This window comes from Stenella coeruleoalba (assembly GCF_951394435.1).
Source record: "Stenella coeruleoalba genome assembly, chromosome: 8".
Classification (NCBI taxonomy): Eukaryota; Metazoa; Chordata; class Mammalia; order Artiodactyla; family Delphinidae; genus Stenella; species Stenella coeruleoalba.
In genome coordinates this window covers 53913678-53940285 of record NC_137154.1, presented here as the reverse complement: position 1 = coordinate 53940285, position 26608 = coordinate 53913678, and positions in this window count along the sequence as shown.

Genomic DNA, 26608 nt, shown 5'->3' with positions numbered 1-26608 from the left:
AAATCTCACATCATCCCTGTCCATTTTGCCCGGGATGTGAATCATCCAGCCCATTTGTCACTTAGCAGCCATCTGTGTTATCAGACTGACTGTCACGAGTATCACAGTACTTGTGTCCAACTAATTCTTACTTTACTTAATAATGGCCCCAAAGCTCAAGAGTAGTGATGCTGGCAATTTGGATATTCAGTTTCTGTGCCTAATTTATAAATCAAACTTTATCATAGGTATGTATGCATTGGAAGAAACACAGTGTACCTAGGGTTCGGTACTATCCAAGGTTTCAGGCATCCACCGGGGGTCTTGGAACTTACCCCCGTGGATAAAGGGGGACTACTGTACATACACCTCCTATAAAGTATTCTTGCCAAAACTTTGAATCTGAATTTAATTGTCTTTAGATCTAACTGACAATTTATAGGAAAGTCAGGGGACTGAAGAATATGTTAAACAACACTACGGGGGATGTAGTAGGAAAAGTACAGAATGTGGAAAACGACAGGGGACAAACAACCTGGTTTATTCCACAAATAAGCAGAAGAAAAACAAGAGAAGGAGGAGAAATCTACAGATTGAAAGAGACATAAGCGACCCAACAAACAAGCGACATGTGTGGCCCTTGTTGGATCCTGATCCTGAACAAACCAACTTTAAAAGACCATTTATGAGACAACTGGGCAATTTTTAAACATGACTGGATATTCGATGATAATGTTAAAATATTATGAAAATAGACATATGATAATGGTATTCGGGTCATGCCTTTATGGTTTAGAAATACATACTGCAATATTTATAGATAAAGGGATTTGATATTTTGGATTTGTTCCAAATAATCCAGTGAGGGAGGTGGTGGGGGATAGAAATGAAACAGAGTGGCCTTGTACGCAGGGTTCTTTGTACTATTCTATTTTTGTGTATGCTTGAAATTTTCCACAATAAAATGTCTTTGCTTCCCTTAAGGAGGTAGGGAGGAGGGCTCAGACACATCAACCAAGGAGCGCAGTTTCCTCAGAGGCAATGATGGGAGCAGATGCTGGAGTGCTGCCCCTCCCTCAGGAGTGAACAAGCAGGAATGTGCATGTAGATGGCGGAGTTCCCGTAGAGGCAAGAGCATGAGCAAGTGCAAGTGCAAGAAACATCCATAATCTGGGGAGGGCAAGTAATCTCTGCATCGAGGGAGCAAAGGGGCAAGAGCATGAGCAAGTGCAAGAAACTTCCATAATCTGGGGAGGGCAAGTAATCTCTGCATCGAGGGAGCAAAGGGGCATATCAGGAGAGTGGCTAAGAGGAGATGGGGACTGTCATGGAAAGCCTTGAATGCCGGGCCAGGAAGCCCCGGGAGCGTTTAAGCTGGGGAGTAACATCGTGGGCTGTGTTTTAGCCATGTCACCCAAGCAACTGGACAGATTGGAGGAAGAGGCCTGAATGGGTGTGGGGAGACCCGAGCAGAGGCTGGGCAGGGGTCCTACACAGAGCCCAGGAGGCCTGAGCTGGGGTGTGGCCTGGGGACAGATTGGAGGAGCTGCATAGTGCAGTGAGGAGGTGCTTGAGCAGTTTCTGGCTTGGGCAGCTTGGTGGATGTTCGTGGGGTGGTGGGGTGGTGGAGGGACTTGGTGGATGTTGACAAATCAATATCTGGGCTTCCCTGGTGGCGCAGTGGTTAAGAATCCGCCTGCCAATGCTGGAGACACGGGTTCGAGCCCTGGTCCGGGAAGATCGCACATGCTGTGGAGCAACTAAGCCCGTGTGCCACAACTACTGAGCCTGCACTCTGGAGCCCACGAGCCACAACTAGTGAGCCCACATGCCACAACTACTGAAGCCCACGCGCCTAGAGCCCGTGCTCCACAACAAGAGAAGCCACCGCACTGAGAAGCCCACACACTGCAAAGAAGAGTAGCCCCCGCTCGCAGCAACTAGAGAAAGCCCACGCGCAGCAATGAAGACCCAACGCCGCCAAAAATAAATAAATAAATAAATTTTTTAAAAATGGGGTGGTGGAGGGAGCAGGTTAGGTGTTTCATTCTAGAGCCCTAGCTGGGAGGCAGGGGCTGGTTCCTGGCCCTAGCTCTGCTGTCCGGCTGTGGACCCCAGGGCACATCTCTGCCCCTTTCTGGCCCAGGGGTCTCCATCTCTGAAGCCTCAGATCAGGGGTTCTCCAAATCCACCCAGCCCAAGTGTGCATCCTTCTTGCCTGCAAAGAGATCACGAGTTCTCATCTGGCCTCACTGAAAATCCAGTTGTGTGATGTCAATGGCATTTCCCTTTAGAAAAAGGAAATGAGGTTAGCAAGCCTGTTACCAGGAAAGGAAAGTTAGTTGGGCCCCGCCTTCTGCAGCCCGTGCTCCCCACCCCGAGCACGCTAGGCCCCTCTGCCTGAAGCTGGAGACAGGACCCAGAAATGTCACACTTCAGACAGAGGCACCAATACTACATGGGTGAGTGTTGACTATTACAACTTTGACTTCCAAGCAGCGTGGGGTCACCCCCAGCAGAGTCAGCATCCTCTCCGGTGCCTGCAGCGCAAATCCCAACCACACTGGGAGATGGAGGCCACAGGAAGCTCCAGGGTCTCATTAAATGTCAGCAGGGCCCTAACGATGAGCTCTTCGTATGTGAGGAGGTAGAGGCCCAGAGAGGAGTAGGGACATGGCCAAGATCACAGGGCAAATCAGACGAGAATCCAGGTATAGGTCACATGGCACCTGGCAGGTCAGGTGGTCCCAGAAAGCCTGTCATGCTGCAGAACTGGATGTCCCCAGAAAGTCCTTCTCCAGTTACAAATATTAAGTGCTTTCATTAAGCTATAGCACCCCTGACCCTAAGCTTTTGACCATCTGAACATTCTTTAAAATGCTGTTATATGGGCTTCCCTGGTGGTGCAGTGGTTAAGAATCCGCCTGCCAGTGCAGGGGACATTGGGTTCGAGCCCTGGTCCGGGAAGATCCCACATGCTGCAGAGCAACTAAGCCTGAGCACCACAACTACTGAACCTGTGTGCCACAACTACTGAAGCCCACGCACCTAGAGCCCGTGCTCCATAATAAGAGAAACCACTGCAATGAGAAGCCCACGCACCACAACAAAGAGTAGCCCCCGCTCTCCACAACTAGAGAAAAGCCCCCATGCAGCAATGAAGACCCAAAGCAGCCAAAAATAAAAAAATAATAAATAATAAAAACATTTACTAGAAAGTATGTTTAAAAATAAATAAATAAAATAAAATGCTGTTATGAAGACAAGATGAAAACAAATTCCAATCCATTCAATAAAATTGATGTATACTTTTAAACTGAAAAAAAAAACCCTGAAATGAACAAACATAAATTTGTTTGATTTGCTCAGCAAATCAGTCTTCTGAAAGATTGATCCCTTGGCAAATTGATCGTCAGGTGAATACACTTCAAGGGACTTGATCTTGAGCCTCCCATTGACCCCACCCATCACCCCACCTCCTGACTGTGAGCCCCATAGACAGGGCCCAGGTCCAGCTGTTTTCTCTGCCCTTAACCCCCGGCCCAGCGCCTGGCACGGAGTGGGGGCAGGTGTCGGCGAGTTAATTGCTGAGTTAACTAAGGATATGAAGTTCTGATGTTGGACCTGAACGTCCTCAAGGGTTGAGGGGCTCATGGGAGGAGGATTAGCGATGGTGGCCCCGGTCACCCCGACACAGTGAGGTAACAGGGTGGAAAAACCCCTCACTTTTGCTCTTTGCAAAGGTCAACTTGGGTCATACTTTCCACTGTGCCCCCTGCAAGGAGGGCGTCTGGTTCACCCTCCCACACACCCAGGGCCTGGGGGTTTTCAGGTGAAGTGGAACTAGGTGCTTGTGTCTCTGCACCTTTGCAGAATCGCTCAGCAGCAAGGGAGCCGGAAAAGTCAGTGTGTACACTGGTGTGTAGTGCTGCTGAGCTCGTGCGTGTGCGTGCAAGGGTAGGTGTTTGTGTTTGCACAGGCACGTGTGGATGGCTGTGATGTGTGGTTTTGCCCTGTATACACAGATGCTCATATACCTGAGTTTACTGTTATTGTGTATGAGTGAGTGTCAGTGAAACGCACACCCAGCTTTTCATGGGACTGCGGGTGTGTGTGAGCATCCGTCTGTATACAAGCTTTCACAGTGTGAGTATATTGAGTCTAGGTACCTGTCTGTCCATGGAAGTGTATGACGATCGGGTGTGTGTGAATACACATCTGTTTGTGCATATTTGTGCTTTTTGCGCAAATACGTGTTTGTGCATTTCTGTTAACCCATGTGAGTGTGTGAGATGTGCGTGTGTGTTTTGGGTAAGGTTTGTGTATACTCTGTAGGTGCATCTTAACGTGAGACTATGGATAGGTGTGCGTGTGTGCGTATGCGCGCCTGTGGGAATAAGTGTTTTGTGTGTGCCTGTGTGAACATGTGTGTGTAGATCTACAAATGTGTGAGCATAGGTGAGTTTGTGCATGAGGCGAATTGTGTGATCTGTGTGGTGCGTGTGAGTACCTATGATTGCAGGTACGTGCACACACGAACATAGCCTCTTGCCCTTTCTTTTCCTCCTGGGAAATACAGAGCTTCTGAGCCCTAACCATGGCTGGTGACTCTTCCAGGACCTGAAAAGTGACATCGTCAGAGGTCCCATGTGAGTGAAGAAGGGGCATGGGCCCGAGGCTTGGGCTCCTCTGAGAACTGGGTGGCGGCCCCCAGGGCCACAGCTGTGGGCCAGGCAGGCGATAGGGGTTGGGACACCTGGGGCCTCAGCCCTCTCTCTGAGCCCTGGGGAGTGTCACTGCCACCTCCCGTTTTCAGTTCACCCCTCAGTGGCTTTCAAAGCCTTTTATTGGGTAGTAGAGGCAAAATAAAATCGTACAAGTATCCCCACCCATGGAGAACTGATGAGTAAATGGGAAGGCTGTGGCTGAAGGCTGAGGCTGGGGAGGGGTCTCCATGGAAATGAGCCTAGGCTGTCTCTGGGCCTGTTGGTTTACTGCTTAGAGTCCAGTTTACAGTTTAAAAAACACACCCATATCCATAATCTCAGCTAATCCTCATGAACTTCTTCCAGCTGTTTGGGGAGGCTGGGAGCAGAGCGATGAAAAGCCCTTGTTCCCCTCCTGCCCCTCTTCTATCTGAGCAACTTCTGTTCCCCCGGCCCCCTCACAGCGAGAATCATGTGAGATCCACGTTTGGCACCTGGTAAGCAGCATCAAAATTGTGCTTGTGATATCCTCATTTTACAGATGAGGAAACTGAGACCTGGAGAGACTCTTTGTCCAAAGTCAGCCTGGAGATGCTGGGAAGGACTGAGGTTCATCTTGACCTCAGATGCCCCCCCTCTGTCATCAGAAGTGTTTTCTTGTTCTTCTGGGCTTGGCCAGGCGGTGGTAAACCCCACATGTGGTTCTGTGGTTGCCCACACAGGTCTAAAAATAGCCAACAGGAGCCCGGGGCTCCCCCTTGGTGAATGGCAGAAGGCTTATTCCCCAGACCGCTTAGCTCTGCCCACAGATGAGCAGGTCCAGTCGAGGGAGAGCTGGGTGGTCTGGATACCACCACGCATGCCAGAGCGTGTGCCAAGCTTGTAACAGAGATTATTTTATTTCATTGGTTTGTTTTTTTAAAGTCTGAGATGTCCCATTGGACAGATATGAAAATTGAGGCTCAGAGGGATGAAGCAATCCACCCAAGGTCAGGGAGCTTCGATGAGAACCCGAGTTGCTCTGATCCAAGGCCCATGTTCTTAATCCCTCACCCTATCACCACTTCCTTCTCTTGAACCTGGGGACAGCTGGTGCAGGGCAAGAGCAGGACCTTTTGAGCCACACAGACCTGGCTTCAGATCCCAGCCTCACTGATGCCTCCCTGTGGCCTTGGTAAGTCTTCACCTCTCTCGGCCTCAGTCTCCTCACCCACAGAACGGGGGGCCGCATGGCCCGTTATGTAGGATCATGGTTCAGATGGAATGTAATAGGCATGGAAGTGCCTGGGGTAGGACCTGGCATGCAGAAAGTGCCCAGGAAACGGCCATTCACTGTCTCTCCCCCCTCCCACCACCGAGGACCATGTTTCCAAAGTTGGGGTGAGAGGGGCAGTGTCCACTGAGCCTCTGGAAGTGCCTTGCCAGGTTGGGAAGTGAGACTACTGATGAGAGGTCAGGAGAGAAGGTGCCTGTGAAGGGTGTATTTTCCAAAAATGGCCTCAGGAATATTTTCAGATCCACATACTGAAAACTTGCCATTCTCCATCAAGAAATGGAGTCCATTGCCCCTCCCCTTGAAATTAAGCAGAACTCTGTGACCGTATCAGTGAACAGAATGTGGCAGACATGACATTACATAAGTTCCCAGGCCAAAATCTATAAAGGTAGTTCAGCTTCCACCTGTCTCTCTGAACATCTCTCTGTCTCTGTGTTTCTCTCTCTCTGGAATCCAGCAGCCATATTGTGAGGAAGCCCAAGCCACATGGAGAGACCACTATAGGTGTTCTGGCTAACAGCCCCAGTTAAGGTCTTGGCCAATGGCCGGTGTCAACCACTGGACTTAGGCATGAATGACTCCTCTAATGATTCCAGCTCCAGACTGCGATCCCAGGTAATGCCAAGTGGAGCAGAGATGAACTATATCCCCTCTGAGCCCTGCCCAAATGCAGATTTTAGAACAAAATGAATATCATCGTTTCAAGCACTAAGGTTTGAGTGCACAGCATTAGGTAACAGGAACAGCCCTCCTCCTTTTCCCTGAGTCACCCCAGCCAGACACAGGTAAGCTCCTCCCCGTGTCCCACTGCCACTCAAGCAGGCATAACTTGAAGTCTGTCGTCTGCCCACTGCTGAGCCCTCCAACCTAGCTGGACAGCCCTGGCTCAAAGCCCAGCTCTGTCGCTTCCAGTTGTGCGCCCTTGAGCAGGTCACCAACCATCTAGGACGCTCCGTTTTCTGTGTCAATGGGCATCAGGATAGCGCCTCTCCGGAGTCTGGGGGATTCATGAAATAAAGTGCCCGGGCACATAGTGAGTGCTCCTTAGGCGGATGAAGGGATGTGAGGCTGGGGAAAAAGGAAGCAGTCAAAGATGTAGCCCCAGCCTCTGACTTAGTCAAGGGAGAGAGGAGGAGTGGGTCCAGGGAGCCTGGAAAGTGATGAGTTCTGGTAGACATTCAGTGTGAGAAGCCCAGCTCTGTGCAGGCAGGCTGGGTCCCAGGAGACACTGCCCTCAACTTGCTCCCAGATTGACCGAGATATGGGAGGAAGAGGGATGGTGCTGTGTGGGCCCTGGCGGGATCCTGTCATGGGTGAATGGGGTGGGAGAGTGGGAGGCACAGCAGGCAGCCACAGAATATGGAAGGGTGGGGGTCGGGTAACCTACACCAGAGCCAGGTGGGCTCAGCCACACCTGAGCATCATACTCTGAAGCTTCTCAGAAACCCAGGGGCACCCTCCCTCCCCCAGCCAGGGCCAGCCTGGCCCCATCTAGAGATAAAGTCCCTGCGGGGGCTCCCAGATCAGAGACATCCTTATCAGCGCCGTCGTCTGGGATACTTGGGAATGTAAACGCACCTGATGTGCCAGCCCAGGAAGACACAAAGCAGATGAGCAGGGGGACTCCCCCTCTCCCCATCCCCCCATTCCCTCCCTGCAGCCCTGCCAGCAGGCGGGGAGGGGAGCCCCAGCCTCACACAGAGGGGTCCTCTACTCCCAACACCAGGGATGTGTTCTTTTCCCTTCAAGTCACAGTCAGATTTGGAGGGGCCTCAAGGAAGACTCTCTGTTAAGGTCATGCTGGCCAACGGCACAGCACAGTGCCACCCGGCCGGGATAACGGGAGACGCAGGGTACACAGGCTGACGTGCCTTCACACGCCACCCGGGCTTTCCTGCACACACAGACATGTGGGCCAGGCACAGGAATGGGTGCTGAGGTGAAGTGGGACCCAGAAAACACAGCCCTTCTGGTTCACTGTCTAATGGGCAAGATGGATAAATAATAATTAATAACAAGCTTGTTTCTGAGCACTTACTATGCACCAGGCACTGTTCTGAGTGATGTCCGTGGATGAACTTTTTAATTCCCACACAACGCTATGGTATACGATTGTGAATATCTCTGTTTCACAGAGGAGGAAGCCGAGGCACAGGGAGGTGGAGCACGTGCACGAGTTCCCAGAGCTGGGATTCAAGCCGCAGAAGCCTGGCCCCAGGCACAGTGTGTTGAGGGCTGTATGGGGGCTCCAATCATAGTTTCTCCTGGCTGAGCCCATGAGCTGAGAAGAGACAGGGATGGGGTCAGCGCAGAGTGGGTGCCCCTCAAGGCTCAGCCCCCTGCCCTCCTCTCACGCCCTTCCCCCCTCGTCCCGCCCACAGCCCCGCCCCGCCTGCCCCGTTGCACTGAGGCCTGTGGCTGGGGGCTTCCAGTCCTGGTGAGGCCCCTTCACAGCCACATGCTCCTGGGGTCCAGAGGTGCCAACCTCAGGCGGTGGGAGCAGGGAGAGAGCACTGGGTTCAGGGTGGGACGGAGTTTACATCCTGGCTCTGCATCGCTGGGCCTCATTTTCGACACCTGTAAAATGAGGTGTAGCCTAAAGGACCTTCCAGGGCCTCGGGCTCCACGACATTCCAGATGCTGTGTGAAGGAGAGTAACTGTGACTGCATCCGCAGAGATGCAAGCAAGGGACCTGGGTGGCCACCACAGGGAGATGCTGCCGTCTGGGGGCCTTCCTGGAGGAGGAGGCGTTGAGCAAGCTCCTGAAATAAATTCCTTCTTTTCTCCTCCCTCCCTGCCTACTTTCCACCCTTTCCCCTGGGCTGGGGGGCTCCCAGGCTGAGCAGGGGGCGGTATGCTTGGTGTCACCGGGACTTTCAAGGTCTGTACAGGGTACGGTGGAGGAGGGGGCATAGTATGAGGGCAGGGTCAGGGCCATCTTGTGGGGAAATCTTTGGGGGATGTGATCCTTGAGGAATGGGTGGGTGTTTGCCAGGCAGACCACAGGGAAAAGAAGGAAAGAGCTATGGGCAGACGGAGTTGGGACCAAAGCCTGGAGCGGGGAGCCCCAGAGGCTCTCTTGTGCGGGGATGGCCAGAGCACAGGGGCTCTTGAGGGCAGCAGGAGCCATTGGAGCATGAAGAAGGGCCTGAACAAAAGGCTGAGGAGCTTGGCCTTTCCCCTGAGGGTTCTGGGGAGACATGGGAGGGTTTTGAGGAGAGGAGGGGCGTCATCTGACCTGTGTGTCCAAAATGTGTCTCTGGCTACCGTGAGGAGATTGAACTGGAGTAGGGAGATGGGTGGGAGGCTGGGAGGCCACTGGAATGCAAGTCTGGGGATGCAGACAAAGGCAGTGGGCAGGGAAGCTCTATTTCAGAAATGAAAGGATGGCCCTGGGACACGTGTACTAGTCAGAAGGAAGGGGAGGCAGGTGACCCCAGGGGCCTGGGTGGCTTGGGCACTTGTATGGACGATGGTGTCCATCACTAACAGAGACTAGTGGGCAGTAGAACCGGGGCCCAGTGACAGGTTCTGCTTGGGACTCACAAAGCACGGTTGTATGGTGGCCGGACCCTGGGCTCACCTCTGACCTGGGGATGCTAGCTCCAAGTCAGGCATCAAAATGGGAGGCTGGGCTGGGGTGGGGGGGTGGTTGGGGGTTGGGGGGAAGGCCATTACAGGGGAGTGCAGGGTGGGGTGACTAAGACAAGGAATGGGACTTTGGGAAGATGCCCATGGCGTCTTCCTCTTGAGGGTCCAGAGAGGAGGCTTCAGGGGTCAGGACAACAGAATCCTCGTGGGCAGTATGGGTCCCTTGGCCCATCTCTCTCTGAAGGCTGGCCTCTGCCTGTAATTGTGGATGATTTGAGCTTTATGGGCTGCTGTCCTGTGTGTGCAGTGTGAGGACTGGACCAGAAGACCTCCACGCCCCTTCCCTTTCTGACTTTTCCCGACTTCTTTGTTTTCCTCTGCCCCCGTTGACCGTGCGGCTTTATGTAAGGCGTGCCCCTACTCAGGGCCTCAGCTGCCTCCTCTAATCCAGAGCCTGTACTAAGCTGAAATGATCTCTAAGTTTGCACAGAAGGCCTCGGTGTTTGTTCAAAGAGCAAGCGAACCCATTCCAGCTGCCAAGACCCCAGATTTTGCTCCTCTCCCAGGAGTCCACGCTCAGCCCTTCCTCCCCGGCCAGTAGGCCTGCCCCACTGCCCTCAATTAGTCAGCTCTTAGGCTACGGACACAGACCGTCTGCTCCCAGCTCTCCCACTCCCTGACCCCCCCGAGTGCCCTGGAGCTGGAGAGGAGCAGCCTGCAGGCCTGAGGCTTTCCCTCCAATCTCAGGATTAGGGCCAGCTCCTCAGTAGAGCCCCGTGTTTCCAGAGCCGGGGTGCGGCAGCCCTGCCTGCTCTCAGCAGACCCTGGAATTCAGAAAGAAGGCAGCTGGCGGCGGATAGATAATGACCTTCGTCTGGGTTTCTAGACTTTCTTTAAAAGTGCTGGACTCCATCACACGCCCACCCCCAGCCCCATCTTGGCCCTTTGGGGAAGGTAGAACAGGGAGAGCCGTTACTTTACAGATGGAGAAACTGAGGCTTTGAGAGAGACGAAGTAACTTGCCCGGAGTCACCCAGCAAGCTGCAGAGCAGGGAATTAAATCTTGGCTCTGCCACAAAGCCCGGCTTCTGAAGAGACTTCTGACTCCAATGATTGCCGAAGTTCCTCCATAACTCACATCCTATCCTAGGGTTCCCCCAGGCAGATGAGAGCGGTCAGGAAGAGGGAAGAGCAGGACAGCCTGAGCATGGTGAGCCGCGTGCCATCACCTGTACTGCGTGAGAGCCTGACCCTCCTAGCTCTGCCTCCACAAGGACTTGAGACCTTGCCATGGCTCTCAAGGCCCTGGGCAGCCTGGCCCTCCAGCCTCTTCTCTCCCCTCTTCCTCCTTTGCCCTATAAGCTCCTGACATGTGCTTTTCTGTGCTTTCTTAAACATACCAGGCTCCCAGCCACAGGGCCTTTGCACATGCACTTCCCTTAGCTTAGAAGGCATACTCCAAGCCCCAGCCCCTTCTATGTAATGCCTCTTCATCCTTCTATCCTTTTTAAATAACAGTTTTATTGAGCCATAATTCATGTATCATACAATTCACCTATTTAATGTATATAATTCAATGGTTTTCAGGATATCCACAGATTTGGGGAACCATCATCACAATCAATTTTAGAACATTTGCATCACTCCCCCCAAAACCCCTGTACTTATTAACCATCACCACCCTGCCTCCCCCAAATTTTGCAGCCACTAATCTAATTTCTGTATCTATGGCTTTTCCTATTCTGGACATTTCATATAAGCGGAATCATTTAATATGTGGTCTTTTGAGATTGGCTTCTTTCACTTAGCATAATGTTTTCAAGGTTCTTCCATGTTGGTGCATATATTAGTACTTCATTCCTTTTTATTGTAAAACAATATTTCATCGTATGGATGATGCCACATTTTATATACACGTTCATCAGTTGAGGGACATTTGGGTTGTTTCCACTTTTTAGCTATTGTGAGTAATACCACTATGACCACTCTTGGACAAATTTTGTGTGGACATGTTTTTAGTTCTCTGGCATATATTCCTAGGAGTGGAATTGCTGGATCATGTGGTAACTCTGTGTTTAACCTTTTAAGGAACTGCCAGACTATTTCCCTCAGAGGCCGCATCAATTTCCAATTTCTCCATATCCTCATCAACACTTTTTATTGTCATATATGTATATGAAGATATATATAGATATCTCTCCATTGTAGTGGATGTGAAGTGGTATCTCACTGTAGCTTTGAGTTGCATTTCTCTGATGGCTAATGATGTCAGAGCATCTTTTCATGAGTTTCTTGGCCATTTGTACATTTTCTTTGGAGAAATGTCTATCCAGGTCCTTTGCCCATTTTTAATTGGGTTGTCTTTTTATTATTGAGTTATAAGAGTCCTTTATATATTCTAGATACAAGTCCCTTATCAGATACAGGCTTTGTTAAATTTTTTCCTATTCTTGATGGTATTCTTTGAAGCATACAAGTTTTTCTATTTTGATGATATCCAGTGTTTCTAATTTTCTTTTAGTTGCTTATGCTTTTGGTGTCATATCCAAGAAATCACTACTTAATTCAAGGTCACAAAGATTTATAACTATTTTTTCTTCTAAGACTTTTGTAGCTTTAGTTTTATATTTTGATCAATTTTGAGTTCATTTTTGTGTGTGGTGTGAGGTAGGGGATCAACTTCATTCTTTTGCGTGTAGATGTCCAGTTGTCCCAGCACCATGTGTTAAGAAGACTATTCTTTCTCTCACGGCACCACTGTCAAAAATTGATTGCCTATAAATATCTCCCTTCATCTTAACTCAAGCATCATTTCCTCAGAGAAGCCTTTGCTGACACCCCTTCCCACCCAACTCAGCTTAGCCAGGTTCCCTGTATATATATATATATATATGTGTGTGTGTGTGTGTGTGTGTGTGTCTGTGTGTCTGTGTGTGTGTAGAAAACACAGAGAAAACACCATAGGTTATAAATTGTATTTATCTGTTTAATGTTGTAGTCATGAGTACACACTCTGTAGCCAGAGAGCTGAGGTTTTACTCCCAGCTCTGTCACTTCCTGGCAGCCTGGTGTATTGTTTCACCTCCTGTACCTCAATTTCCTCATCTGTAAATAGGGGATTTACTTACCTCATAGGGCTGTCATGAGAGTTGATATGTGTAAAGTACATGGCAGGTGGTGATAAGGTTGAATGCATGAGCTCTTGTTAATCAGTGTCATCTCCTTAGACTTTCAACTCCTTGAGGACAGGAATCCTGTCTATTCTGGCTTCCACAAAATCCTCACAGTCACCGCTGGGAGGGCACAGGGAAGGGCTTCAACACCAGCTTATTGAATTAATTAGTGGAAGAAAGCATGCGTGCTTGAGTGAATGAACCTGGCAGACACAGTTCTAATCCCACCCTCACACTGTCTGACTGTGTGACTTCAGAACTCAAAAGCCAGACCCTTGGATACTCTCACAGTTTACTCCCTTCCTCTACGAGGACGCAGAACTCTCTCTTCACCTGAAATAAGAGGAACCCAATATATAACTCAGGTTAGGGGAGCTGCTGTGAGAGAAGCCAGAGTAGGACCCAGAGGTCCCCTCCTCCTGGGCACCCCCAAGGACCCCCAGAGCCTGCCGGACAGTGTGAAGATGCGATCCCATGTTCTCCCCAGGCTCGAGCAGCCTGTGACTCAGAGGCAGCTGACGTCTGACGCTCTTAATTCAGCCCAAATGCTGGAGGTCTGTGTCTTGCGGCATGCAGGAGGTGGAGGGGCACATTCCAAGGGAGAAAGCTCTTCCTGCCTTCTACCCACGGAGGGGAGCAACAAGCCCTGAAGTTGTGGACAAGCACATCCTCGCTCTCATACCTTCCCTCCCTCCCTGCTTGGCTTCCCAACCCAGACCTGGGATGGCCTGCTCTCCTGGACCAAGCTTCCTCCTGCCTGCCCCTCCACCCTGACCTCAGACCCAGCTCACTTCCAGGGAGGCCCACTACGCTCCTCCCCACGTCACCTCCATGCCCTCATTTCACCTGGAAGACAACCCCTCAGAGGCTTAGGGAAGTGAGTGACTCATCCAAGGTCATGGCGCAGCAAACAAGTGGCAGAGCAAAGATTTGAACCCCAGGCTCTTGACTCCAAGTCTGGACTCTTTCTTCCATACCCGAAGGGGGCACCACCGTCCACATGACCACAGGGGCAGAACCAGAGCAGGAGGTGCTGGGGGTTCGCCAAGCTCTGTGGATCCCCAAGGCAGATCCTCTGGCAAGAGACCGAACGCTTCCCCAGGCAGAGGACCCCTGGCCACAGTGGGAGGGGCTGTCCTGGGAAACATAGGGAGGGGAGGTCCCAACTTGGTAGGGTACCAACGTGAACTTAAGGGCCAGGCAGACCTGCCCAGGTTACCTCCAACCTCTCTGAGCCTCAGTCTCCCCCAACCCCAGGACATGAGGTTAACAGTACCCACATAGCTGGGTAGTTGTGAGCAGAAAATCAGGCAAAGATCTCTTAGCCCAGCGTGAATGTTCATATTACTGCCCTTGGTGCTGGGGAAGCCAGGCCCCAAAGGAGGTGCCTAGAGTCCCTGTGAGGAGGCGGACCCAGACTCATGAGGAGGAGACAACTGGCTCTCAGATCCCTCCCAGATCTTTGAATTCGCTGAGAATGTTTAGTGTTAGGAACTGTATCTCTACCGGAAAAAGAGGTTTATAATGCCAGTAGTTTGGAGGAATGAATCTGGGAGAGTCACTGGTTAACTGGAGAGTTGGTTTGAGTTAATTTTTAATTTTTTAAACTCAGGTTTCCTTCAGGACATTATGTGCATTTGTCTAGTGAAGACAAGCAGGGTCTGGAAATGGTCATGTGCAGAAGCTGCTGCTGTCACCCTGCTTTGGAGCCTAGCTCTGCAAGTTATCCAGGGCAAGTTATTCAACCTCTCTGAGCCTCCGTTTCTTCATTTGTAAAACAGAGGAAAATGAGAGGCTGCGTTGTGAAGGGCCCAGCCCCTGCTCCTGCTGCCGTGCTGAGTTAGAGCTCCTATCCGGGCCTTTAAAGTGGCGCCTACAAGGCGCTGAGGAAAAGATCCCTTCCAGGCGGGGGAACCTGGGCAGACTTCTTGGAGGCGGTGGCTCAGAAGAAAGAAGGTAGTCCAGGTAGAGGGAACAACTTGCGCAAGAGTAGGACAGCGGGAAGCCACAGGGTCCACAGGGATGGTTGCAACTTGGAGGTAAGATTCACAGAGGGAAGAGCGAGGGGAAGGTGGGGGTGAGGATGCTGAGGGGAGCTCAGGTGACTGGCTCTGAGGCACCCGCAGAGGCAGGATTCTCTCTGGGGCTCTGGTCTGCTTCTGGGAAGGGCTCCTGGAGCTATTCTCAGAGCTCCCCGGGGACAGGGAGGGCCGCGTGATTCAGGTCTGCTCTGCTCTTGACACAGCTTCCTGACACGTACGCACGTTGAGGGGCAGGTTCCTGGAGGGCGCGGCTTCCCACGCTCGACCCCCGCAGGCCCTTGACCCACAGGAGGGTCAAGGGAAGTGGGGTCTGACCCATGCCTGAATTATTCATCAAACAGCCCCATAAAGCCAACAAGAGACGCCCACGTTGATAATAAAAATAACAATTCCTTAAATGTGATCAGAAGTGTGGGAGCTCAGTCTGCCCAGGCCTCCTCCCTGTGAGGTCACTCTCATTACCCTTCATACACAGATGAGGAAACTGAGACTCAGGGAGGGAAGTGGCTCCACTGAGGCCAATCGTACCCCCAGGGGCATCTGTGTGTGCACAGTGGGGGTGGGGGGTTGGGCACAGCAGGGAAAGGACCCCTGCCCGGGGACAGTAACCCAGTGGGTTCCCCCAGCCTTGGGAGGGGCGAAGACGGGTGTTGCTGGGCCCAGGGTCTCACACTGCTTTCCCCGCAGCAGGAGCAGTGAATTGGATCAACGTGCCGCAGGCGAGTCAGTAATATGGCAGTGAGACCCGGATGGGGTGGGCCAAGCATGGTGTGGATGCAGTGGGGGCTCGCAGGGACCAGATGAGGGAGGCGGGCTCTGAGTGGTGAGATGGGGGCAGGTCTCCTGGGCAGTCTGAGGGCGTCCCATGGGGAGACTGAGGTCCAGGGAAAAGGGGACTGTATCCCAGGCTAGATTAGAGTATACCAGCCCAGGTCTGAAATGAGCTGCCTCTCCCCTGCGGCTCTGAAACCACCCCATGAGGGGTCCTGAAACGTGAGCATCCCAACCTCACCACTCGCATAAGCACGGTGACCTCCCAAGGGGCCTGTTCCAGGGAGCGAGGTGCATTTGGATGGATGCATCCTAGTTGTGTGGCGACACCCCTGATATTCCATCTCACTGAGAAGACAGGGACCCTTCCCCCCACACCAAGGGTAGGGCCTGATTTGCCTGCTATCTGAGCACAGATTGTAAATAGACAGACTGACTTTTCAACCCCAGTCCCTGCTAGACACAGCTCTCCCCTTTGACCGGCTGCTCTTCCCCTGGCCTGGCAGCAGGAGCCAAGCCAGACAATGGTTGGTTGTTGGACCACTCCCAGGAGTGTCCAGATTTGGCCTGCCAGGCCTTTCAGGGCCAGAGGGGACCTTCCTGCATGGCTCTGACTAACAGGCCCCTGATTCTGTGTAGCATCACAACAGAGTCTGTTGCCAGAGCGACCTCCAGACCTGGTAGCCTGGGACCTGGGGCTCATGTGCAATTCCAGTGCAGCCCTCCCTGGGTCAGCTGGGCTGTACAGGACGAGGCAGGAGGAAGCCCTGTCTGGGCCTTTGGGGCTGGCTCAGCCTGCGGGGAGAGCAGCGAGGATGTGGAGTCTCTCTCTCTCCCAGGGCCTTGGTCTTCTGATTTCTCCAGCAGGGACCCCACATGCTCACCTCATCACATGGACCAGGCAGCAGCATGGGTGCCTCTGGAGTTCTGTCACCCCCTCTTCTCATCTATAACCACAGGCGTTCTCCTCTCCCCATCCGCCCTGCCTTCAGCCCCAGGCCCAGCTCAGGCTCCCTCCTGAACCCTGTCTAGATCACACTCCAACCTCCTATCTAGATGCCAGGCCTCACATTCCCAAAGTGGCCTCAGTGAATCCAGCCTTTACCTCCAGAATTCCTCCCTAGCTTCCCCATCACAGCCACAGATGAACCTCACCCTTCCAACAGTAAAAGCAAAGTTCATGCAATCTAACCAATATATGTATGCATTTATTTGTAAATTATATACATATGCCACCATACAAACATATTAGATATGTTATAAAATATATACCAAAAAATAGAAACTGAAAAAAGAATGAAAGAGTAAACCAGTCATTTTATGTTTTGTTTTCTTTTTTCTTTAATGGTCTAAAATAAGCTTCTTTCTCTGATTAAATATATTATTACTAAAAATTGTGCTTAAGTGTGGTTCATTTTTCATAGAGAACAGACTTGTGGTTGCCAAGGGGGAAAGGAGGTGGGGGGGATGGACTGGGAGTTTGGGGTTAGTAGATGCAAACTATTACATATAGAATGGATGGACAACAAGGTCCTACTGTACAGCACAGGGAACTATGTTCAATGTCCTGAGATAAACCATAATGGAAAAGAATATAAAAAAGAATATATGTGCACAATTGTGTCACTTTGCTGTAATTAACAGAAATTAACCCAACATTGTAAATCAACTATACTTCAATTAAAAACATAAATAAGTGTGGTTTATTTTAAATAAAATCTTGGTTCAGTGATGTGGTGCACTGATTGACTGAGAATCTGGTACTAAACTCCATTTATTTTGTCACTTGGTTTAATGCCTGTTGTAGTTGAAAAATATACATACCTCACAAAGAGCAGTAGCTCCACGTGGAAGAGGAGCGTTCCTGGCTGTGCTTACCAAATCACAAGGCGTGATTTTTAAAATTCTGTGCAGAAGGTTTTGGGGTTTTTTTGCAATTTTGCTTAAATGGTGTCAATCAGTTGTTGTTGGAAACGAAACAGAAGGTGTTATTTAAAAAAATTTTTTTGACATATGAGTTCAAAACCTACTGAAACTCTTCACTTAGAAGATTGAAAGTAGGTTATAAAATTCTATTATATTTTAAATGTGTAGATGCAACAGACAGACGATACTCAGCAACAAAATCATTCCAAAATGTCCGTCTGCAAAGTGCTCTCTCTGTAGCGTGAGTTCCTTTCCAAAAGTGGTTACTTTCTAAATCTTAAAACAACATCTTATCTATTTACTTGTTTTAGCATCTGCTGGATAGCATACCCTTGTCGTCAAAGAGCCGGCACATTTGATTCGTCTGTCTTTTTTTTTTTTTTGCAGTACGCGGGCCTCTCACTGTTGTGGCCTCTCCGGTTGCAGAGCACAGGCTCCGGACGCACAGCCTCAGCGGCCATGGCTCACGGGCCCAGCCGCTCCGTGGCATGTGGGATCTTCCCAGACCAGGGCACGAACCCGTGTCCCCTGCATTGGCAGGCGGACTCTCAACCACTGTGCCACCAGGGAAGCCCATCTGTCTTTTTGTAAAAGAAAATATCTCATCTTTAAGGCGGTAACTCTTTTAATGACTTTGTTCTGAGACAACCAGCAGATTTCTGTATGGTACAAAAGATTTTTATGGCCCCTGCCTTTGTCAGTAAGATGTTTTGTAAGGATTTTATGATTTAAAGACTTTGTTTTTATAAAATTAAGTGCCTGGATGAATCCTGTGGCAGGTTAACTGAAGGCATCACAGGGGGGTGGGGCACCATTGTCAGCCAAGCCTGCACAGTGGACCACACACTGCTTTACTCAGGAGACTTGGGATACGGGACATGTGACCTAACAGGGTGTGGACAACGTGAGGGCACCAATGTCAGTCTATTCGGTTAATGTTAGTAGAGCTTAAATTTTTCTTCCTTCTTTCTAAAGGTAAAAATAAATAAAAGTTCTAGAATGTTCTGTCTACGTGAATGGGTCACCTTGTGGACACCTTTTTGGACACCTCTGGGCTGCACAACAGGGTCCTTGGCCATGTTCACAGCCTCTCGGGATCTATTCCAATCTTCCTCCCACCTTGACTCCCACATAGAACTAGATCCAATGCTCCTGAGTACATCATATATTTTTTGCGAGTCTTTTTGCCTGATATGTCCATCCCCAGTGGACTGGCTCAAAATTCTATCCTTCGTTCAAGAGCCACAGGCCACCGCTCCATAAAGTGCATTCTGATTCTCTGGGCGGTCATTCATTCAGTTATTCAACAAATATTTATTGGGCATGTACTGTATGCCAGGCACTGATCTAGGGGCTGCTGGGCATATAGCAGGGAACCAAACAGACAAAAATCCCTCCCTCTGGGAATTCGCATTCTAGTGGGGTAGACGATGATGTTCGAGGTTTGGTCCGCATGCCATTTACCCACAGGTAGCTGGCCATTGACAAGTTTGCCTCCCCAGGAAAGCATCTATTCCTAAGAGCAGGGACTTCTGAACCTGAGCTTCGAGCACAAGTCCTAGCCCAGAGTAGGGGCCCAATAGATAAGGTTGGAATTAACAAATAAGACTGGGGGTAATCAATGCCATGACCCCTGCCATAGATGAAGATCTGACACCAGATCCAGATGGAGGTCCTCCAAGTGCCTGAGCCGGGCGCTCAGAACTGTCTCATAAACCTTGCTCCTGAGGGCCTCCTCCCAGCTTCTGGGAGAAGGAACTGGATGGCCCCCTGCAGCTGGCAGGAACCACTTCCACCTCCGAGTGTCCCTATATTTAGCTGTGTGCTGTGACCCTGCAGCCCTCTCTTCTCCATGGCCAGAGGGAATTACCAAGGCAGCTTTGATGGCCTGTTTTCCCAGGCCCTGCTCCTGCTTCCCAGACCTTCAGCATCCCTGCAGGAGGTGGGGCCCCAAGCCCAGTCCCCAAGCAACTGGTAGGTTCCGTATCCCGAAATAGCATTAGCACTTGGCAAGGAGAGGTGGCCACCTGTAGGGACAGTGCTGCCTTGGGGAGGGGAGGAAGGGCAGGGCCAAGTGGAGGTGGGGGACACCCAGGTCGCACACTCCTGTGTTCCCTCTCTTCCGAGTGCTAAGTCCTCGGCCCCTAATTCTTCCCCTTGGCATAAGGCTAACTGCTGACAGCCAAGACAAGGCCTTGAGCTCGCTTCCCACCACTCGCCCCCTACCCCTACACACCCAACCTGGACATTAGCCACACTGTTCCTCATGGGTCCTCAGCTCTGAAACCCAGCTTAACCCGGTCCAACCCCACCCCCAGGAACGCCTTCGTTAGCTGTTGAAGTCCAGTCAGTCTGTGAAGAGTCAGTTCGAGTGCCACCTGCGTCCTCGAGCTTCCCCCGGTGCCCTTGGAAGGGCTCAGGGGCAGTGGTTTCGCTTCAGTGCTCTCTGCCCCTGCTCCCCGCAGCCTGCCTGGCCTGTAACTTCTGCCTGGTTCAAAACCCCCAGACTGATGGTTGGAAGATGCAGGTTCTAGCCTCAGCTTGCTGTGTGATTTTAGGGGTGTGGCTCCTCTCTCTGGCCCTCAGTTTCCCCGCTTGTGAAATGTTGAAGTTGTATTACGTGATCTCTAGGGCCCTCCCAGCATTCTGAGCCTGTGATTCACCACCTGGGGGAATCAGATCAATTTGGTGGAGGGAACTCGCTCTGACCCTCGAGCTACTGGAGGTGTGGTCTCCTCCTCCCCACTCCTCACTCTCCGCCACAAGGCCAGGTGTGGGCTCCCGAGGGGGCTTCTCCGGCTGCCGCCAGTGGGATGGGGCAGGTGGCAAGGCAGCCTCCCACGCCAGGAGGCCTCCCTCTCCCCGTCCATCTGGTTCAGGTTTCCCTGTTTTGTCTCAGCTGGAGCACTCAGCCCACAGGTCTTGTCAACTGGAATGAAACATCCCAACCACAGCATTTCCACGTTGTTTACTTCAGCAGGGCACAGGCCGAGGGGCTCTGTGCAGACCACCGGGATCCTGGCGGGACCATAGGAAATCCCAGCAGAGCTGCTCCGGAACTTAGCGAGGGAGCCAGTTCTCGCTGGGATTCCAGTGAGGCAAAGAAAAGTCCAGAGGATGTTTAGGTCTCACCAGGTTGGTGAACCCCAATGAATTCTCAGGTGTGCCTACTCTCCTTTCAGTAGAGAAGGAAGGCAGCTTCCAGGAACTTCATCATTTAAAGAGAACTGTAAGAAGCCATCTAAACCAGACTCTATGTCCCACCAGGGCAAGGAGGCTGATTATTCAATGGAATCTATTCAGTAAATGTCTACTGTGTGCCAAGCACCATTCCAGGCACTGGGGTACAACAGAGAGTAAAACTGACACAGTCCCTGCCTTCTTGCAACTGACATTCTAGTGGAGGGAAGTAGACAAATAAATATATGATATTCTGGGTAAGTGGGAATAAGTGCTATGAGGGAAAATAAAATGAGGCAAGGGGACTACGGGCTGGTCTGGAAGGCCTCTCTCTGGAAGTTGACATTTAAGACCTGGAAGAAGTGAGAGGGAGCCATGGGGACTCTGGGGGAGGAATGTTCCAGATAGAACAGCCAGTGCAAAGGCCCTGAGGCAGGAGCGTGCCAGGAGTGATGCAGGAACAACGAGAAAGTCAGCGAGGCTGCAGCAGAGTGAGCAAGGGAGAAAGGGAAGAGAGAAAGCAAGCGGGTAACAGGGGCTGGGGAGCAGAGCACGCTGAGCAGTCTTTTATTTTTTGTTGATTATAACCCACAGTAAGAAGTAAATTTTATATTGCAATCCAGTATAAACACACATATACAAAAATACCACTGAAGTAAACATTTCATAGAATATACCTTTACTATATATATGCACTCATATATTTTATAAGATATAAAAAAATTATAAAATTATTTATAAAATAATGCTGGTCACGATCCTTAAATTGATTTCCCAACTTACTGAAAAGGTCATAGCTCACAGTTTGAAAGACACTGACATTGGGCCTTACGGAGCATTGTAAAGAGTAAGCTGGGAGCCACTGGACAAGTTTGTGCAGAGCAGTGACATGACCCGATTTGCCTCACTGTTCCATTTTTCAAATTAACACATAATTTACATATGGTCAAATACACCCTTTCTCATGCTAGCTCTGGCTCCTCTGCCTTTGGCTGTTCCTGGTGTCTATGCCCTAGGCGCCTGGCACAACCCACTATGTCTCAAAGCAGCGGTCTGGCAGCTGCAGGACTCTGGGTCTTTGCTCTTGGGCTGGTGTGACCTCCCCAGGGGCTCCTGATCCCTTACCCAAAGTGGTTAGTTTCTTGAGGAATCTGTCGCCATCTGGTCCCCATGTGATGCCTGTAGGTCTTTCTGGGGCACTGGAGGATTCCATTCCAGCCAGGGTAACTGTTACCAGAGGTGGGTAAGACTGGGTTGCAGGGCGTGGCACTGCCCAGAGCAGCCAGCAGGGCCTTTGGTGACTTGAAAAGGGGGAGCGTGAGATAGAGACAGAGAGAAAATCAGAGACTGGAGGTGACAGAGAGAGACAGAGGGAGACACCAAGACAGAGCAGGGCAAGACAGGGAATGCATTAAAGCAGACGGGGACCGACGGAGGTGGAAGGGACAGCAGGAGACAGAGTCAGGTGGTCTGACAGGGATAGAGAGCCAGAGGGGAGAGAAAGGCATCGAGAGACGGACCTGAGAGAGGCAGAGACAGCAGAGAGACCAACATCCAAGGAGAGACCAACATAGAGGAAGGAGAGACTGAAAGAGAGAAAAGAAGGGCAGAGGGGGAGGAGAAAGATGGCAGGAAGGGGCGAAAGAACAAGGCTGAGAAAATGCCGGGACACGGGAGCTGGTGAGGATGGCAGCTCGAAGGAGGAACGTTTCTGAGCAGCCGGGGCCCCCAAGCCCAGGTGGTGCCCATGCCCCCCGGTCCCAGGGCAGCCATGGTCACGCTGGGAGAGGTTGGCTCTTGCCCACTGGCCTCTCAGAGCCCAGTCCCTACCCTGTACAACCCATCCAAGGACCCCAAGGCCTCCCTCCTGAGCCCAGGGCCTGCCACCAAAGTCACTTTCCCACTGGGCTCTAGGAAACCCCTTCTCCTCTGAGGGCGGTCTTAGGAGGTGGGAAGAGCCCTGGAACATGAGCCTTGGTCCCGTCCCTGCCACTATTCACCACACAACCTCTTGTGTCCTCCCTCCCTCCCTCCCTGTGCCTCAGTTTTTTCATCTGTAGAAAGGGCTGGGCTTGCCCATCCAGCTCTGTGTTCTGAGCCCGTAGCAAAACTGAGCTCCATAGGCGGTGGACTGCTCGCCACACGGCCTCGCCTCACACCCACTCGGTCACTCGGTCACTCGTTCTTTCATTCACTCATCCTCTCTGCCAGTGCCTCTCCTTTACCCCGCTATCTTTCCCTTCCTCCTTCCCTCTCTCCCTTCTTCCCTCCCTCCCTTCCTTCCTTCCTCTTTCTTGCCTCTGAGTCCCCGCTTTGTGCCGACCTTGGACTGGGCACTGATGCTTCAGAGGTGGATCTTACAGGATCCCTGGGTCTGGTGGGCTCAGCCCAGGACTGAGGTGTAAGGGGTGGGGCCAGTAGGGGCAGATCAGACTCCAGCCATAAATGCCCCTACCCCAGGTCCGCTGGCCATCGCTCATGCCACTTGGCCCAAGCCCCATGGCTACACAGCCCTGCTTTAGGAGTTCAGCTCTGGACACTGACCCCAAGATGCACAGAGGCTAACACTGGCTTAATCAAACACGTCCCACGTTAGAGTTAGGGGTGGCCAGAGAGCCCAGAGAGGGGACAGGGACTTGCCCAAGGTAACACAGCCTATCATAGCCTGATTCACTTCCTCCTTTGCCTTCGTCTGTCCTGGGGAGCTGGAGGTTGTACAAATCCCACACCTGGGGTGAGGGCAGCCTCAGCCGGCCCTCTGCCAGGCCAGGGAAAATCTGGCGATGGCCAGTCAGAGTGAGGTCACTGATGGGATCCATGTGTTCAGGCCCTGTCCCACCACAGCCCTTCCCACCCAGCTCCAGGAGGCCCTGGGCAGTAAGGGGGAGAGGGCTGCGGTATGTCAGTCAGGCACTAAGCCCAGAGATGATGAATGCTGAGGTCAAGGCCGAAAAACAGGAGAGAAAGTGGTCCCCGCCTCCTGCCACCTTACATCTCCTGATAGGGGAAAGGGGTGGACAGGTGGGGGCTCTGGAAGGATCAAGCCTCAGACCGGAGTGGTATCAGCCTGATGCTGCTGGGTGCGTGTAGTCTCCGTGGCCTCAGGCAAGCCTAGACGTAGTCCTTCGAAGTTGCTTAGCCAGTCCCCAAACTCTATATAAGCCAGTGCCTAGCAATCAGTCTCATAATGTGTGTTTTCTACCGGTTCTGCTTCCCTGATGGAGCCCTGACTGATGCAACATCCACGGTGGAGACGATGTGCGTGCACCATTTTTAAGTAACATTCCTTCCCAAATGCTTTTCCATGTTGCAACCATGTTTTTGTTTTTGGCTGCAGAATATTCTATCTTGTGAATGCACCATAATTTACTAAGCCAATCCCCTCTTGCTGGACATTTAGGTTACTTCTAAATATCTATATCTATCTATATCTAAATATATATTTCTAAATATTCATCTCTCTCTCTCTCTCCCTCTACCTATCTCTCTATTTTTTTTTTTTAACTTTCATGAACATCGTGGTATAGTTTGAAAGTTTTTCTCAAGAGGAATTTCCAGGCATGGGGCTCTGGCTGTGTGGACTCCCCACCCATATCAGCCCAGCTTCAGTCTCTCTCCTCCCCTCTCTCTACTCCAGGACTTCCTCCAGTGCCAAGGGAGCCTGTGCAGGGAAATGCCAGAGACTCCATACCCCCCACCCTCAATCGTGAGGGGTGGAAGCTGGATCAACATCCAGCCTTCAGCTCCCCATTTGAAAATTCTGGTGTGTGTTCTATACACCCGCTCAAAAGGCACCCGGTGGGATTGAGCTCAGCTGCCCACAGCAGTGACCTGCTCACCAGATGCACTTTCCTGGGCTCTCTCTCTCCCCGGTCTTGTTTCTCTGTCCCTCACTGTTTCCTGGCATCACCTCCTGAAGGAACTACCTGTACCTGAGTTCTTGACTCCTAGTCTACTTTAGGGGAACCTGGTTTAGGATGGGAATTCTGGACACTTTTAAAAGACCCAGTGGGAAAGGGGCCATATCAGCTCAAGTTTCTTCTCAAACTATCTTGAATCCACTTGCACCACACACTGTTCTCAGACTTTGGGATGCAGTGTAGGAGAGAGAGCATGGGCTTGGAGCCAGGCAGCCCCAATGACAACCCCAAGTGCCGTCCTTGGGCAAGTCACTTCACCTCTGTGAGCCTCGATTTCCTCATCTGAAAATGGGTCAGCAGGACTGTTATGTCAGGCTACCTATAGCTCAAGGTCTAAAAGGTACTATAGTCCCACTGCCTCCTTCCCACCCCTGGCCCTGCTTCCTCTTCATGGCTGGCTGAGTGAAGCTGTGGCCAAAAGCCACATCCTTAACCCTTTCCTGTCCTTAAACAACTACCACTTACGATAACCCAGGCGCTGTGCTAGGGTCACACATTGACAATGTCATTTAATCCCCAACGACCTCATAAAACAGGTACAATGATTGTGCCCATTTTGTAAATGAGAAAACTGAGGTGTAGAGAAGAGGGGACTTGCCCAGCCATGCGGTCGGTGTGAGGCAGAGCCCTGATTCACATCCAGTTCCCTCTGAATCCTGAGTCCATATTCTTGACCATCACACAGCCTGCCTCTCACCCTCATCCTCTGGAAGGGAGAGGGGATTCCTTGGAGCTGACTCAGGGCCTGGGGCAAGGAAGCCACATCCCTGGGGGCTGCCGGGAGGGAGAAAGTGATGCCGGGCAAATTCCCACACAGCGTCGAGGTTCTAGGCAGCTAGACAGCTGGGGTTTGGAGGAAGGGGCTGCAGGCTTTGTTGCCACATTTGGTTCGTTGGCAGGGTTGAAGCTGCCTGGGAGGCTGCATGATGCGTGGGGAACTGGGGAGAAGGGAGTGAGGCCACCCTGAGTGGGTTCTGGAACCCAGGGACTGCCTGGGAAGCAGACATTCTTCAGTGGCTGAGGTTGAGTGGAATTCAGTGGGAATTCTAAAAGCTGCTTTTCCTGGGAGCCTCCAGGAAGATGCCCTGGAAATGGCCTTTCCAAGTTGTAGAGCAGCGTCACTCGATAAAATGTAACACGAGCCACATATGTAATTAAATTTCTCTAGTAGCCACATTGTGAAAGTAAAAAGAAACAAGTGAACTTAATTTTAATAATAATATATTTTGTTTAACCTAATATATCCAAACTATTAGTCATTTCAGCATGTAGTTAATATTAATTAATTAAAAGTAAACATCATTAATGATATATTTACATTTTCATATTGTCTTTGAAATTTAATGTAAAATAATAATAATAATAAAATACAGCACATCTTGATTCAGACAAAATATCATTTCAAATGCTGAATAGCTGCGGGTGGCTAGTAGCTACGAAGGTAGAGAGCATGGTTATAGAGCCCAGGGATGATCTGAGGTTGCTGGCTTTCCACGTAGGAGTGAAGAGGGCCAACGATGGTGCCAGGCGCCGGCCAGGCTGGAAACCCAGAGCTAACAAGAGTCTAAGTACTGGTTATGTATCATTTGATCCTCTCAACAACCCTGTGAGTTTGTACTATTAGCCTCGTGAGCTAGATGAGGAAGCCAGCTCAGAGAAGTCAAGTGACTCGCACAAGGTCACACGGCAGGATAGGGATTTAATCACCCCTCAGAACTGAGAGGCTGTTGGAGCCCACCCCACCCCAGGGACACAGAAGAGCAAAGGAAGACTCCCCACCCCAGAACTGATGAACTCGCTGATCTCGCTGGCTCACCAAGTGAGGGACAGGCACACCCAGGGAGAGCCCTTCAGTCACCCTTCCTTCATGTGGAAGTGGGGAAACCAAGAGACAGTTGGGCTGTAACAGCTTTTTCTCCTTCATCTTGCCCTGTCAAAGGCTGCTATGCGTGGTGTCAGGTGGGCCCACCAGGGATGCGGCTTTTCTCCTTCTTTTTCCACTCTCCTACACACATGCACACACACAGGCACGAACACGGCAGA